The 13,092-nt window shown below is 44.1% G+C and overlaps 1 protein-coding gene across 3 annotated transcripts in view; it reads left to right on the forward strand.

Moving 5' to 3' along the window:
* The window catches only part of SLC25A26 (solute carrier family 25 member 26), a 146,720-nt gene that overhangs the window by 16,798 nt on the left and 116,830 nt on the right, over positions 1–13,092 (forward strand). The window lies entirely within an intron of this gene.

Below are 13,092 nucleotides of genomic sequence, written 5' to 3' on the forward strand. Positions count from 1 at the left end.
CAACAAATCAACAAACAATAAGTGCTGGTGAGGATGCGGAGAAAAAGGAACCCTTGTGCACTGCTGGTGGGAATACAGACTGGTGCAGCCACTGTGGAGAACAGTACGGAGTTTCCTCAAAAAACTAAAAATGGAACTCCCATTTGACCCAGTGATCCCACTGCTAGGAATATATCCCAAGAAACTAGAAACACCAATCAGAAAGGATATATGCACCCCTATATTCATAGCAGCGCAATTCACCATAGCTAAGATTTGGAAACAGCCTAAGTGCCCATCAACAGATGAGTGGATTAAAAAACTGTGGTACATCTACACAATGGAATACTACGCTGCGGTAAAAAAGAAGGAGTTCTTACCATTTGCAACAGCATGGATGGAACTGGAGAGCATTATACTAAGTGAAATAAGCCAGTCAGAGAAAGATAAATATCACATGATCTCACTCATTTGTGGAATATAATGAACAACATAAACTGATGAACAGAGACAGAGAAGCATCGATCAGACCATCAAACCTCAGAGGGAAGGTAGGGGAGGGTGGGGGTAAGGGGGAGAGATCAACCAAAGGACTTGTATGCATGCATATAAGCCTAACCAATGGACACAGACACCAGCGGGGTGAGGGCATGAGTTGGGGGGGGCGGGCAATGGAGGCATAAGGACACATATGTAATACCTTAATCAATAAAGAAGAAAAAAAGTATGGAAGCTCTTATAATATTCTGAATGTGAACCGCTGGACAAAGGAGGTGCTGTAAGTAGACTTTAGTTGGGAGACAAGTATTATTAGAGTGGAAATATACAGTTCTAGGACATTCTTATCTTTATTAGGTCTTTTAAGCTTTCCATAGTTCCTTTGGCAGTGAGGCCTGATGTCAGATGCCTTTTGCTAGTTTTTGTGATGCCTGGAGAAATTTAAGTGGAGAATTTATCAGCAGTGGGTATATAGATTAACTTCATAGGTGAAACATCTCTCTCTTTTTAAAATTTCTTTATTGATTAAGGTATCACATATTTATCCTCATCCCCCTAGTCCCATCCCAAACCCTTCCCCACGTGTGCCCCCACCCCCCTGTTGTCCATGACCACTGGTTAGGCTTATATGCATGCATACAAGTCCTTTTTTTTTTTTTTTTTACATATTTTATTGATTCTTTTACAGAGAGGAAGGGAGAGGGATAGAGAGTTAGAAACATCGATGAGAGAGAGACATCGATCAGCTGCCTCCTGCACGCCCTCTACCGGGGATGTGCCCGCAACCAAGGTACATGCCCTTGACCGGAATCGAACCCGGGACCCTTCAGTCTGCAGGCTGACGCTCTAACCACTGAGCCACACCGGTTAGGGCCACACAAGTCCTTTGGTTGATCTCTCCCCCTTACCTCCACCCTCCCCTACCTTCCCTCTGAGGTTTGACAGTCTTATCGATGCTTCCCTATCTCCAGTTCTGTTTTTGTTCATCAGTTCATGTTGTGGTGAAACATGTCTTGATGTTGACTTTTGAATGATTTTAAATTTAGTTATGGTTTAGTATGCTGAAAAGATTGTTAAGTGCAGGAAGTTTGTGGAAATGTTGGTTCCGAGGCTCTAATTATCTTTGAACTTTCTTTAAAAACTTCTCAAAGCCATTCAATAAACAGTTTTCTCAGTAAATACTTGAGGAATGTATGTACTACTTTCTTGTTTCAATAACTTATTTTAGTTTCACAGAGCATAAACTTTTTGTTTCAGATTCATACAAGTGTTGCTAATAGCAAGAGAAAGAAATGGGTGAATTTAGGAGAAACAAATTTTCATAGGTAAAATAAAATGGACTAGAAAAGAAAAACATGTAGTGTCAGTGGTCAGAGAGGTATAGAGATGTTCGGTCATTGCTGTGTAGCCCACTTACTTGGATATAGGATTGTCTGTTACACATTTCTTAGAAACAATATCTTACGAGTGTGTCCACTTTTATTCTGATGTAGGAACTATAAGTGTGTGAAGGAGACTTAGAAGCAGAAGAGCCCTGCCCTCCTAACTATTTCTCTGTAGCAGCAGCTTGATTAAAACTGAATGACAAAAAACACACACAAAAACACACACAACTTAATGACAAATCAGTAAAACTATAATTACAACCTTCTATCTGATGTTTGTAATTTGGAATACAGTAAAATGGGTCAAATAAGATTTAATATGTAACAACAGTAAGAAGAGGCCCGTATGTGCCATTTTTCTATTTTTTTCTTTGTTTTTTCCCAAACCCTTGTGCCGAGGGCTGACTTTCAATAGATCGCAGTGAGGGAGCTGCTCTGCTCCGTACGAAACTCCGGCCCAGAAGCAGGTCGTCTACGAATGGCTTAGCACCAGGTTCCCCACGAACCGTTTGTGCCATTTTTATGAAGAAGTTTGCTATACCAAATCTCTACATCCCCACCTCAATTATTTTACAGCTCAGTTTTCATCAGACACAGAAAAAGCCCTCTACAAAGCAGAATCTAATTAGACCAGAATGGTCAGGCAGGTTTACTCTAATATAACAGGTGCTATAGCATTACGTGTTAGTGATTTTTTTTAAGGCTTTAGAATTTGACTTTTCCCTGGTCTTATCCAGCTTTTGGCCTTAGTTCATGCTGTTTGGAGAGATGAGAGAATATTGACATTTCTTTGCAGCCAGAAGCAGCCTTTGTGAATGTAATGTGCGTGGGTGACGTGGGTGGACACCCTCACACACAGGTGCTGGCAGGTGATTGTTTCCAGGCCCACTCTGATTGGGGTGTGAGGAAGTAGCAAGTACATTACACCTTGTTTTGCAAATGCTTCTCTGCCAGCCTCTCACAGGACGTCTGCAGGTGTGACCCAAGGAGCACCTACTTTAGAATCAATTGTGTGCACAGCTGGTTACAAGTGAGGATTTTTGGAGATGGCACCAGGGGCCCTGCAATTTTAAACAAGATTCTGAGATGATTTTGGTGCTCACTGGTACTTTAGCACCACTGATTCAGGATTATAGAACAATTTAATTTATAACCCCATAGTAACTATTTTCACAGAATTGGCTTGGCGGTCAATTATTTCAGTAGTGCAGGACATGAGGAGGCCTACAAACATCTAGTGTGACAGATAACCTGGCTGGTTTTGAGGGTGGCAGTATATTCAGACATGAAGTGCATGTTGTTGGACCAGCTCTGACGTTTTCTTCAAGGCCATGCCTAGAAGAGCTGGGAGACCGAAGGCATCTTATGTTACCGTTTAGCTGCTCTAGGACTGACGGTGTGGCCCGCCTTTGTTCACAATCGATTGGGGCTTAATGCGTATCAGCATGTCGTTTTTGTTCCGTCTCATCGCAGAATTGGCTGCCTGAGGACTGGCTGCATTCTGCTGTCTGTCAGGAGGCTGCCTGAAGGCCTGGCTGCATTGGTGCTGTCTGGAGGCCTGGCTGCATTGGTGCTGTCTGTCTGGAGGCCTGGCTGCATTGGTGCTGTCTGTCTGGAGGACTGGCTGCATTGGTGCTGTCTGTCAGGAGGACTGGCTGCATTGGTGCTGTCTGTCTGGAGGCCTGGCTGCATTGGTGCTGTCTGTCAGGAGGACTGGCTGCATTGGTGCTGTCTGTCTGGAGGACTGGCTGCATTGGTGCTGTCTGTCAGGAGGACTGGCTGCATTGGTGCTGTCTGCCTGGAGGACTGGCTGCATTGGTGCTGTCTGTCTGGAGGCCTGGCTGCATTGGTGCTGTCTGTCAGGAGGACTGGCTGCATTGGTGCTGTCTGTCTGGAGGACTGGCTGCATTGGTGCTGTCTGCCTGGAGGACTGGCTGCATTGGTGCTGTCTGTCTGGAGGACTGGCTGCATTGGTGCTGTCTGTCAGGAGGAATGGCTGCATTGGTGCTGTCTGTCTGGAGGCCTGGCTGCATTGGTGCTGTCTGTCTGGAGGCCTGGCTGCATTGGTGCTGTCTGTCTGGAGGCCTGGCTGCATTGGTGCTGTCTGTCAGGAGGACTGGCTGCATTGGTGCTGTCTGTCTGGAGGACTGGCTGAATTGGTGCTGTCTGTCAGGAGGACTGGCTGCATTGGTGCTGTCTGCCTGGAGGACTGGCTGCATTGGTGCTGTCTGTCAGGAGGACTGGCTGCATTGGTGCTGTCTGTCAGGAGGACTGGCTGCATTGGTGCTGTCTGCCTGGAGGACTGGCTGCATTGGTGCTGTCTGTCGGGAGGACTGGCTGCATTGGTGCTGTCTGTCAGGAGGAATGGCTGCATTGGTGCTGTCTGTCTGGAGGACTGGTTGCATTGGTGCTGTCTGTCTGGAGGCCTGGCTGCATTGGTGCTGTCTGTCAGGAGGACTGGCTGCATTGGTGCTGTCTGTCTGGAGGACTGGCTGCATTGGTGCTGTCTGTCAGGAGGCCTGGCTGCATTGGTGCTGTCTGTCAGGACTGGCTGCATTGGTGCTGTCTGTCAGGTGGCTGTCAGGAGGACTGGCTGCATTGGTGCTGTCTGTCAGGAGGCTGTCTGGAGGACTGGCTGCATTGGTTCTGCCTGGAGGCTGCCTGGAGGACTTGCAGTTGTGTTGATGCTTGGGCAGACTCTTGTTTGGTTGTAGTTGGGTCCTAGGTGGTTAGGTGAGGCTGTGCTGGCTGCCCTGCGGTGCAGTGTGGCTATTCGCTCATGATGCTCACGGCATGCGGCAGCGGAACTGCTGGTGTTGGAAGATGGATGGGGCAGAGTTGCAGATTGTACTCAGGATTTGTTGTCCAGTTAGAAGCTGAGAGCGACCCTTCAGACACCCAACCGCACTCCCATAGGCACTTCCTTGTGATGCATCTCAGGACGTGCCTGTGTGGAGGGCCTTTGCCTGGTCTCCTGTTTGCTTGTCAGTGTGCCTGGGGACCTTTTTCACTTCAGGACATTAAGTACATAAGGCAGACAGACTTTTAAATTTTTTATTAAAAACCCTAAACTAAGAATTATACAAAACTTTACCTCAGAAAGAAAAAAATAACCCTCTTTCCATTGCAATCTTCACAGCCTTTGCTTTTTAGACCCTTTCCTCACGGCCTCTTTGATTCCTTTTCCGGGGGTTGCTTTGTTCAGCTCCATAGTTTCCTTCCCCCTTCTGTGCCCGCACCAGTGGTGCGGATTTAGACCCAAATCCTTCAGATGTTCCAGGCATTGAGGAAAAAGGACAAGAGAAGACACATCTTTAAGAGGCTTGTAGTCTAGTGGTGGAGATGGACATGTAGCGTGTAAGGACAGCAGCGTGTTCTGGGTATTTTGAGAAAAGTAAGGACAAGGTACAGTGAGAGCCCAAAGGGAAAGGAGCGGCCAGCTGGCTAAGTGGGCCTCGTGGAGCCGCTGATCCCTGAACTGCACTTAGAACATGACTGTTCGGTGTTGGTGCTTCCTGTTCTAAGTGGAGCCCAGGTGTGGCTGGGTCATCATGAAATGAGGTGGGAGGGGTGGTTGGGGACAGCTGGAGGCCCCTGGCTGCTATGGTGAAGAGTTTGGCTGTTACCCTTGAAGGGCTGAGCAGAAGAGCACCATTTGTTGGCGTTCAGGAGCATCCTCTGGCAGCGGAGTGGAGGTGGACGTGGTGTGGAGAGGAGGCTGTTCCAGAAATCCCCAGAACCATCAGAGGGCCAGAGCCTCCGCCAAGGCAGGGGCAGGGCGGTGCAGAGGGAGGAGGTGAGTTCAGGAGATGTTAAGGAGGTAGAGTTGGCAAAAAAGATGGTCGTTTTCTTTCCAAAGCCTTCAGCAGCATTGCTTCAGTGCATATTTCATTGCGGATGCTGTGTTAGAATGCTGTGCATCGTGCTCATGCTTAAACTCCAGCAGGTCTTAAAGTTCAGTCAGCCCCCCAGCTAGCCGGCTGTCCCGCCATCTGAGCCTGAGTGAGCATGCAGACAGGCGGGGAGAAGGCAGGGCCTGGGAGAGGTGGGCCAACATGACCCTGGGTGCGGATGACTTGACCGTTCAGCAAAGTCCAAGCAGGGAGGTCTGATGAAGGGGCAGGGGGCACACCCTGCCGTCCCCCATCCCTCCAGTTCCTTAGTTTCTTGAGGATCCTCTGACGCATTTCAGATGGTGGTCTGTTCTTGGGCTTTCTGTCTTTCTGTGAGGGAGTATGCAGCATTCGTTCAGATGGTGGTGATTCGTGAGCTAGGAAGGTGCATTTCACTGATTGTCCTAGTAAGTTAGTGGACTAGAGGCAAAGGACACTTGCACTGGCTTCTTGTTTAAGAGCAGTATCAGCTTATGGGCCACATGAAGTTCAGCTTTCATAAAAACAATGAAGGTGATTTTCATATGAGATGATGAAGGTGAAGAAACCAGTTCAAGCCACAAGAGTGTTTCTTGGTCAGTTATTGCCACTGCATTGTAAACGGAAAACCTGACTACTTCTCTCCAAGGACCAACTACTGAAGTTAGGATCTGCTACCTTTGTGTGTGTCTGCACTTGGTCAGTGACAAACCTTTGTTTTTTAAGATTAGGGGTCTTGGTAGCATAATGAATTGAATGTCACTGTCACAGAGTGCTTTGATTTATGATTATATACTATCAACCTTAAAATTAAACAACGAAGGTTATCGAGCAGCAAATGAGATTGTTTGGGAATAGCTGAGGAATTGCAATTTCAGGACATGAAAGCTATGGTGAACCATAGGCAATTCCAAAGATTCAGTGGAGTGGTCAGCATATATTGGTTTCTAGGAGGAAATTGGGAAGTTTTTTTTTTCCCCCATTTGAAGTTTAATTAAATGAAGTAACATTGGTTAACAACATTACATAAGTTTCAGGTGTACAACTCTATAATGCATCATCTGACTATTACATTACCATATATTTGACTCCCTTTACTCTCTTCCCTTCCCTGGTAACCACCATACTGTTGTCTGTTGATGAGTTTGTTTGTTTATGTGTTGCTTTCTGTTTTATAGCCCACATATGAGTGAAACCATATAGTGTTTGTCCTTTTCCATCTGACTTATTTCACTTAACATGATACTTTTCAAGATCCAACCATGTTGTCAACAAATGTCGGTATTTGATCATTTTTTTATGACTGATTAGTATTCCATTGTGTATATGTTCCACATCTTTATCCAATCATCCATCAAAGGACACTTAGGTTGTTTCCATGTCTTGGTTATTGTGAATAATTCTTCAGTGAACATAGGGCTACATATATCTTCATGAGTAAGTGTTTTCAAATTTTCTGTTTAGAGTATAGGCCTGGTGCATGACATTCGTGCACTTGTGGGGGGAGGGTGGTTTCCCCTCACCCTGGCCTGTGCCCTCTTGCAGTCTGGGACCCCTAGGTGGACATCCTTAGTGCTGTCACGGAGGCAGGAGAGGCTCCTGCCACCACTACTATGCTCACCAGCCATGAGCCCGGCTCAGGGTTTTTGGCTGGGCAGCGCTCCCCCAGTGGGAGCACACTGACCACCAGGGGGCAGCTCCTGCATTGAGCGTCTGCCCCCTGGTGGTCAGTGCACATCATAGCGACTGGTCGTTTTGCTGTTCGGTCGATTTGCATATTAGCCTTTTATTATATAGGATACCCAGAAGAGGGATTGCTGGGTCATATGGTAGTTCTAAATTTTTTCAGGAACTTCCATACTGTTTTCCATTAGGCTGTACCAATTTACAATCCTACCAGCAGTGTACGAAGGTTCCCTTTTCTCCACACCCTCTCCCATACTTGTTATTTCTTGTCTTATTTGATAATAGCCATTCTAACAGCTGTGAGGTGGTATCACATTGTGGTTTTGATTTGCATTTTTCTTATAGCTAGTGAGGTTGAGCATCTTTTCATATATCTGTTGGGTGACGGTATGTCTTCTTGGGAAAAGTGTCCAGGTCTTCTGCCCATTTTTTAATTGGATGTTTTGTTGTTGAGTTGTATGAATTCCTTGTATATTTTGGATATTAGCCCTTTATCAGATGTATCATTTGCAAGTATCCTCTCTCATTCAGTTGGTTGCCTTTTTGTTTTGTTGATGGTTTCTTTTGCTGTGCAGAAGCTTTTTAGTTTGGTGTAATTCTGTTTGTTTATTTTTGCTTTTCCCTGGCGTTTGGGGTCAAATTCATGGCTCATTTCTGTTAAGGAAGGATACAAAAGTGAAAAAAAAAAAGCCATCTGAGGCTTACGTCTTGGGATATGTAAAATTATGTGAACAACTTTTAGACACAGAGCCTAATAGACAATGTAATTGTTTTTCTTGAGAAGATACTAACTTTCTGTTTGGATTATCAAGACATTAGTCTTGTCAGGCAAGAGACTAATACCTACAAATTTAATTTTTTCTTATGCTTATTGGCTATTTGTATACATGGAAAGAGTCTTATAAGGAAGAAAGGTGTGATGAACTTATGTCTCAATATCAGTAGATAAAATTTAAGCTCTAAGGAAGGTATATTAGGATTGATAAATGCTGTTTTTAGTTTTATCAGCAACTGTGATTCCATTTGTAACCAGAAGATGGCAGAATTGCCACACATATGAACTGCTCAGTTACATTGTTTCAGTTTTAAACGGTGGTGTAGAAAAATATATTAGGTATTCTTAATTTGGTAGCCTGCTTTCTAGAAAGAATTTTGGGAATTACACAAGAAATGTGAAATAAAATTCCAGTAAATAAACTGTGCATTTCAAAAAATCTTCAGAGTGTCTGAGGTCTCTCTCTTTCATTAATTTGCCACATTGAGTTTACTCTGCAAAGGATAAAGCAGCTTTTCACCCTGAAACCTAAGTTTCTGTTGACCTTATTATAGTTTTACCTGTGTAATCATTAAGAATTGGCTGATATTAAACCTTGAATGTTTAAGTTTATTAGATGTGTATACTAGTAAATATGATATACCTTTTCTGAAAAACAGTTCTGGAGATGATAATCAAAGATTTCATTTCCATCCTTGCTCCCTAAGCCAAGGAACTCTCTGACCTTCAGTAACTTCTACAATCTCAGATTGATTTATATATAAAATGCTGACATAATTAGCTTCTCAAATCAAAGGGATATGTATAGGCTGTTAAGTTTCATAAAGAAAAAGCTTAAGTCAGGTAATTTTTTTGAACTACATTGAAAGTTGGGAAAAAGATAATAATGCTAATATACAGTACTGTGTGATGCCTAGGACCTTTGACGGCATGTCAAGAGCAAGAGGCTGGAGGTGAGGCTGCAAGATGCCGGTGGGTGATGTGCGGGGGAACAGACTGTAGTTGTGGCTGTAAAAGAACCCGAGGGTTTAGCAACATGTGTCTCTTGCTCCTTTCTCTCTCTCTATGCCTTCCCTCACTTACCTAATGTGAGGTTGAAGTTCGCTGTAACCCTTTCCCTTTCAAACAGTGTTATGACTTATAGTTTTGCATTTTTGGTGTTTAATAAATTCTAAAGATGTTCAGATCTCTATTGAAAAAACAAATAAAATCATATCAGAAAAGTTTTTACTTATATCAAAGAAAGAAAAATCTTGATAGCAGATTCATTATTATGATCAATTTTTAATCTAAAGTTCATTAAATTTTTGGTATGCTTAAATCTAATGAAACCAGCATTGCATTTTAGTGTTGATAAAAGTTGGGCACACGTATTTTCTTTATGGAAAAACCTTAGTTTTCTTTTCCCAAGATAGAACTTTAACATTCTTGGGCTTAATGAAATGCCACCATTCCATGTGATGTTCGTACCGAACCCCAGATTTATGAGGAAGGAATGCTGTAAAGTATGCACTGACCAGGAGCGTGTGGATGGCGTGACCTGCATTTCCTTTCACAGCACCACATACTGTACGCTGGTTTTGTTCTTGTGCAGTGAAATACTCACTTGTAGCTCAAACTCAAATCTTAGGAAGATCAGAGTTAATAGAAAAGCAAATGGAAGGCAGCGGAGTTCCGAGAGGAAACAGACGAGGCACTGCTGGGTGGCCTCGCTCTCACGCCACAGCTGCCACGCCACGAAGCCAGCCGCGCTGGGTGCTCTGTACCCCTTGTAGTCCTAAGATTGTTTTTCATCTGAGAACCTTTTCAGAGTTTCCCCTCTGCTTCTGTACTTTTAAGAAATAAAACGAATAATGTAAGAACCTGGAGGGTTATGAAGCATGAAGTTCCATAAATATTTATGCCCACTCACAAAAGTAGACAATTCCTATTTTCTTGACATATTGGGGTCATTTTTCACTCTTGACCTCTTGAATTGAAAAGTACAAGGAGTTAGTGTACCCTTTCCTTTATTTTTTTTTCTTTTCTTTTTATTTATTTCATTTTTTAAATGAGTTTTAGAAGCTGGGCGCTTTCCTGTTAGGTTCATGTAAGTTTCACAGCACTTTATTTTCTACTCTAATTTTGTAAGGATGGGTTTAAAAGTTCACTGGTATCAAAAGTAACATAATTTATACTCAAGTTTAGGCTTTAGTGGTTAGCTGTTAGTGTGTGTGTGTGTGTGTGTGTGTGTGCGCGCGCTGTTGTCATTGAATTAAAAATAAATGTTATTTTGTCAAGGCAAATAAGTAGGATTGCATATAAAAGCATATTTTAAAGTAGACCTTTTATTTTGTTTTCTTGCCCACTTAGACTCTTTGGTCCATAGCAAATATTTTTGCCCTTTGAAATTATGTTGAAAAAACTTAGGAAGTAGTAATACATGTTCATTGTAGAGAATTTAGAACATGCGGGTAGGCAGAAAAGACGGAGAAGCATCACCTCTATCCCACTCTGTTTTTCCTAGTCTTTCTATAACTGTATACACAGGCAATCTATTCACTACAAAGAAAAAACATATCTTAAATATTCTGGAGTATTGTAAGGTCATCTCTGTGGAAATGATTGATTTTTGGTGTTATTCTTCCACTTGGGTAGTTTCATTTGCTTTCACATAAAATAATACAAAAATAATGGATACAGTTTTATTTGTCAGTTACACCTAAATAAAGCCAGGGGGAATTACAGTAGAGAGATCCACCACCACTACCCCCTGGTGGTTTAGTACTATTGAGGCCTATTTTCTTCTTGTCCTCATGTTTGAGGTTTAGTAGAAGAGAAAATATATATGAAAAGCTGTGATATAAGTTAATAGGTAAAAAATGTCAGGTAAGGTATTTATTTTGAGAAATAAGAATAAAGAGGAAATTGTTTGGAGACTACAGAAGGAATCTTTTGAACTTAAGAAAAGTTATGATGGGGGAAGTTAAGAATTATAGAAATCAAGACTTAAAAGCATCCTGTAAAGATTTCTGGATCAAGTCAAGTAAGAAAAATTAAACCCAGAAGGGCAAAGGAAATGCTTGAGCGTTCACTTCCAGAGCTGGGGCCCCAATCTAGGTCTGAGGATGCTCAACCGGACCCCTGCTCATCCCTCCTGCAGGTGATTCCTGAAGGAGAGGTCCAGGTTAGATGAGGAAATGGCACCTTTGGCTGACGGCCAGCCTGGGCAAAGGGAGATGGTTCCAGCAGTGTAGGCATGTGCCAGGGACCCCTGACTGCCTTTTCTCATCGCTTCTCAGGTCTTCATATATTATTCCATGTCTTTCCGAGATTGTTAACTTCGGCCTTGCTGTTCGCACTCACTTTTCCCCTTCTATGTGCAGGTATTTAGCATCTTAAGACCAAGAACTGCCTTTGACTACGAACCAATCCCCTACTTCCTGTTGTAGTCTCTATCTTGAAATTCTCTATGAATTCTCTGCAATGGGTCTCTGCCCCAACCCTCCATTGAAACAATTCTGGTGAATTCTGTTAACCCTCATGTGCTAACATGCTTGGGACTCTTGATCCATTGTTCTGCCAATCTCCATTTGATATTCTGTCACCCTTGAATATCAAGTACAGTTCTTGGTTGCTTGCAGTTGGAATCGATTTTGGGTAACTATGGAAAAAAGATTTTCTTTGCAGGAAGGTTGACAGACACTGTTAAGTTGCCTTCCCTTCTCACTTGCCAACAGAATGGTGATTTGGGTTTGTTGGCAGTGTCTCTAACCCTTAGTTAGATATACATACTCTCAGCGGTCCTAATGGGTTGGCCATGTCACACGTGCAAGTGGACACTTCTGGGGGGCATCAAAGAAGAAAAGGAGACCTGTCCTTCTTGCCCAGTTGTGTGACAAGTGTGTGTGAGAGGTGGCATCCCCTTTCACTGCCATATCATGAAGGAGGATGTTAAAGTCGGTCAGGTGTGAGTATGGACCAACCAGAGCCTGTGTCACCTTGAATGCTGGAGCAGGGTCTGAGAGTGCCGATGTCACTCCTCAGATGTCGTGTGGTGGGGATCTGGGGTTCTGGGGCTGGGAGCTGGTGGAGGCTGCATGGGGGTGAGATGGAAGGTTGGGGTAACCCGCTTATGAGTAGTCTTGCCTCTACCAACTTGTGTATTATTACTTCCAGTGAAGCAAAGGCACTATCAATTGGTGCATTCCTTTGTCAGACATGGCTGTTGTGTGAACACCAGGATGTTGTACAGTAGGTGTCGGGTTCAACATGAGTAAATGTGCTTCTTGCTGTCCAGGGGCCTGTAGATAGATGTGCTTGGAACAGTATGGCAGGAGCTGGGAGGTCTGTACAGAACAAGAGAGGGAAGGTTTGGGGCTGATAAAACAATGCATGTCCACTAAGGGTTCCCAGTGTTTTAGGCTAAAAGAAACACAAACCTTTTGACATCTTGCACTAAACCTGTACATTATACTTTCTTATACTACTAGTGACCTGGTGCATGGAGTCGTGCATGTTGAAAGGAAATTAATTAGAAGGTGGCTGGCAGGGTGGGACTGGGCGAGACAGGCTGGACATGTCCTGGAGCCAACCTCCCGCAGTCCCTCCCTGGCCGGCCGCTACAGCACCTGGGGTCGTGCTGTAACTTGAAAGGTGTCTGCTGAGTGAGTGGGATCCCTCCGGCAGGTGGGGTCCTTCAGCCTGGCCTATGGGGATCAGGCCGAAACCGGCTCTCTGACATCCCCCAAGGGCTCCTGGAGTGCGAGAGGGCACTCTGCAAAGTTGCTGTGTGGAATGCAAACGCAAGTGTGCAGTAAACCAGATTCGGGGCAGACAGTGTCCCAGCAACAACATAACCCATGGCCAAAGTTGGAATTGCGTGACCCCACGAGGAATCGGGCTCCCTCCTCTCTGG

The sequence above is a fragment of the Cnephaeus nilssonii genome, assembly GCF_951640355.1.
Source record: "Cnephaeus nilssonii genome assembly, chromosome: 17".
Taxonomy (NCBI): domain Eukaryota; kingdom Metazoa; phylum Chordata; class Mammalia; order Chiroptera; family Vespertilionidae; genus Cnephaeus; species Cnephaeus nilssonii.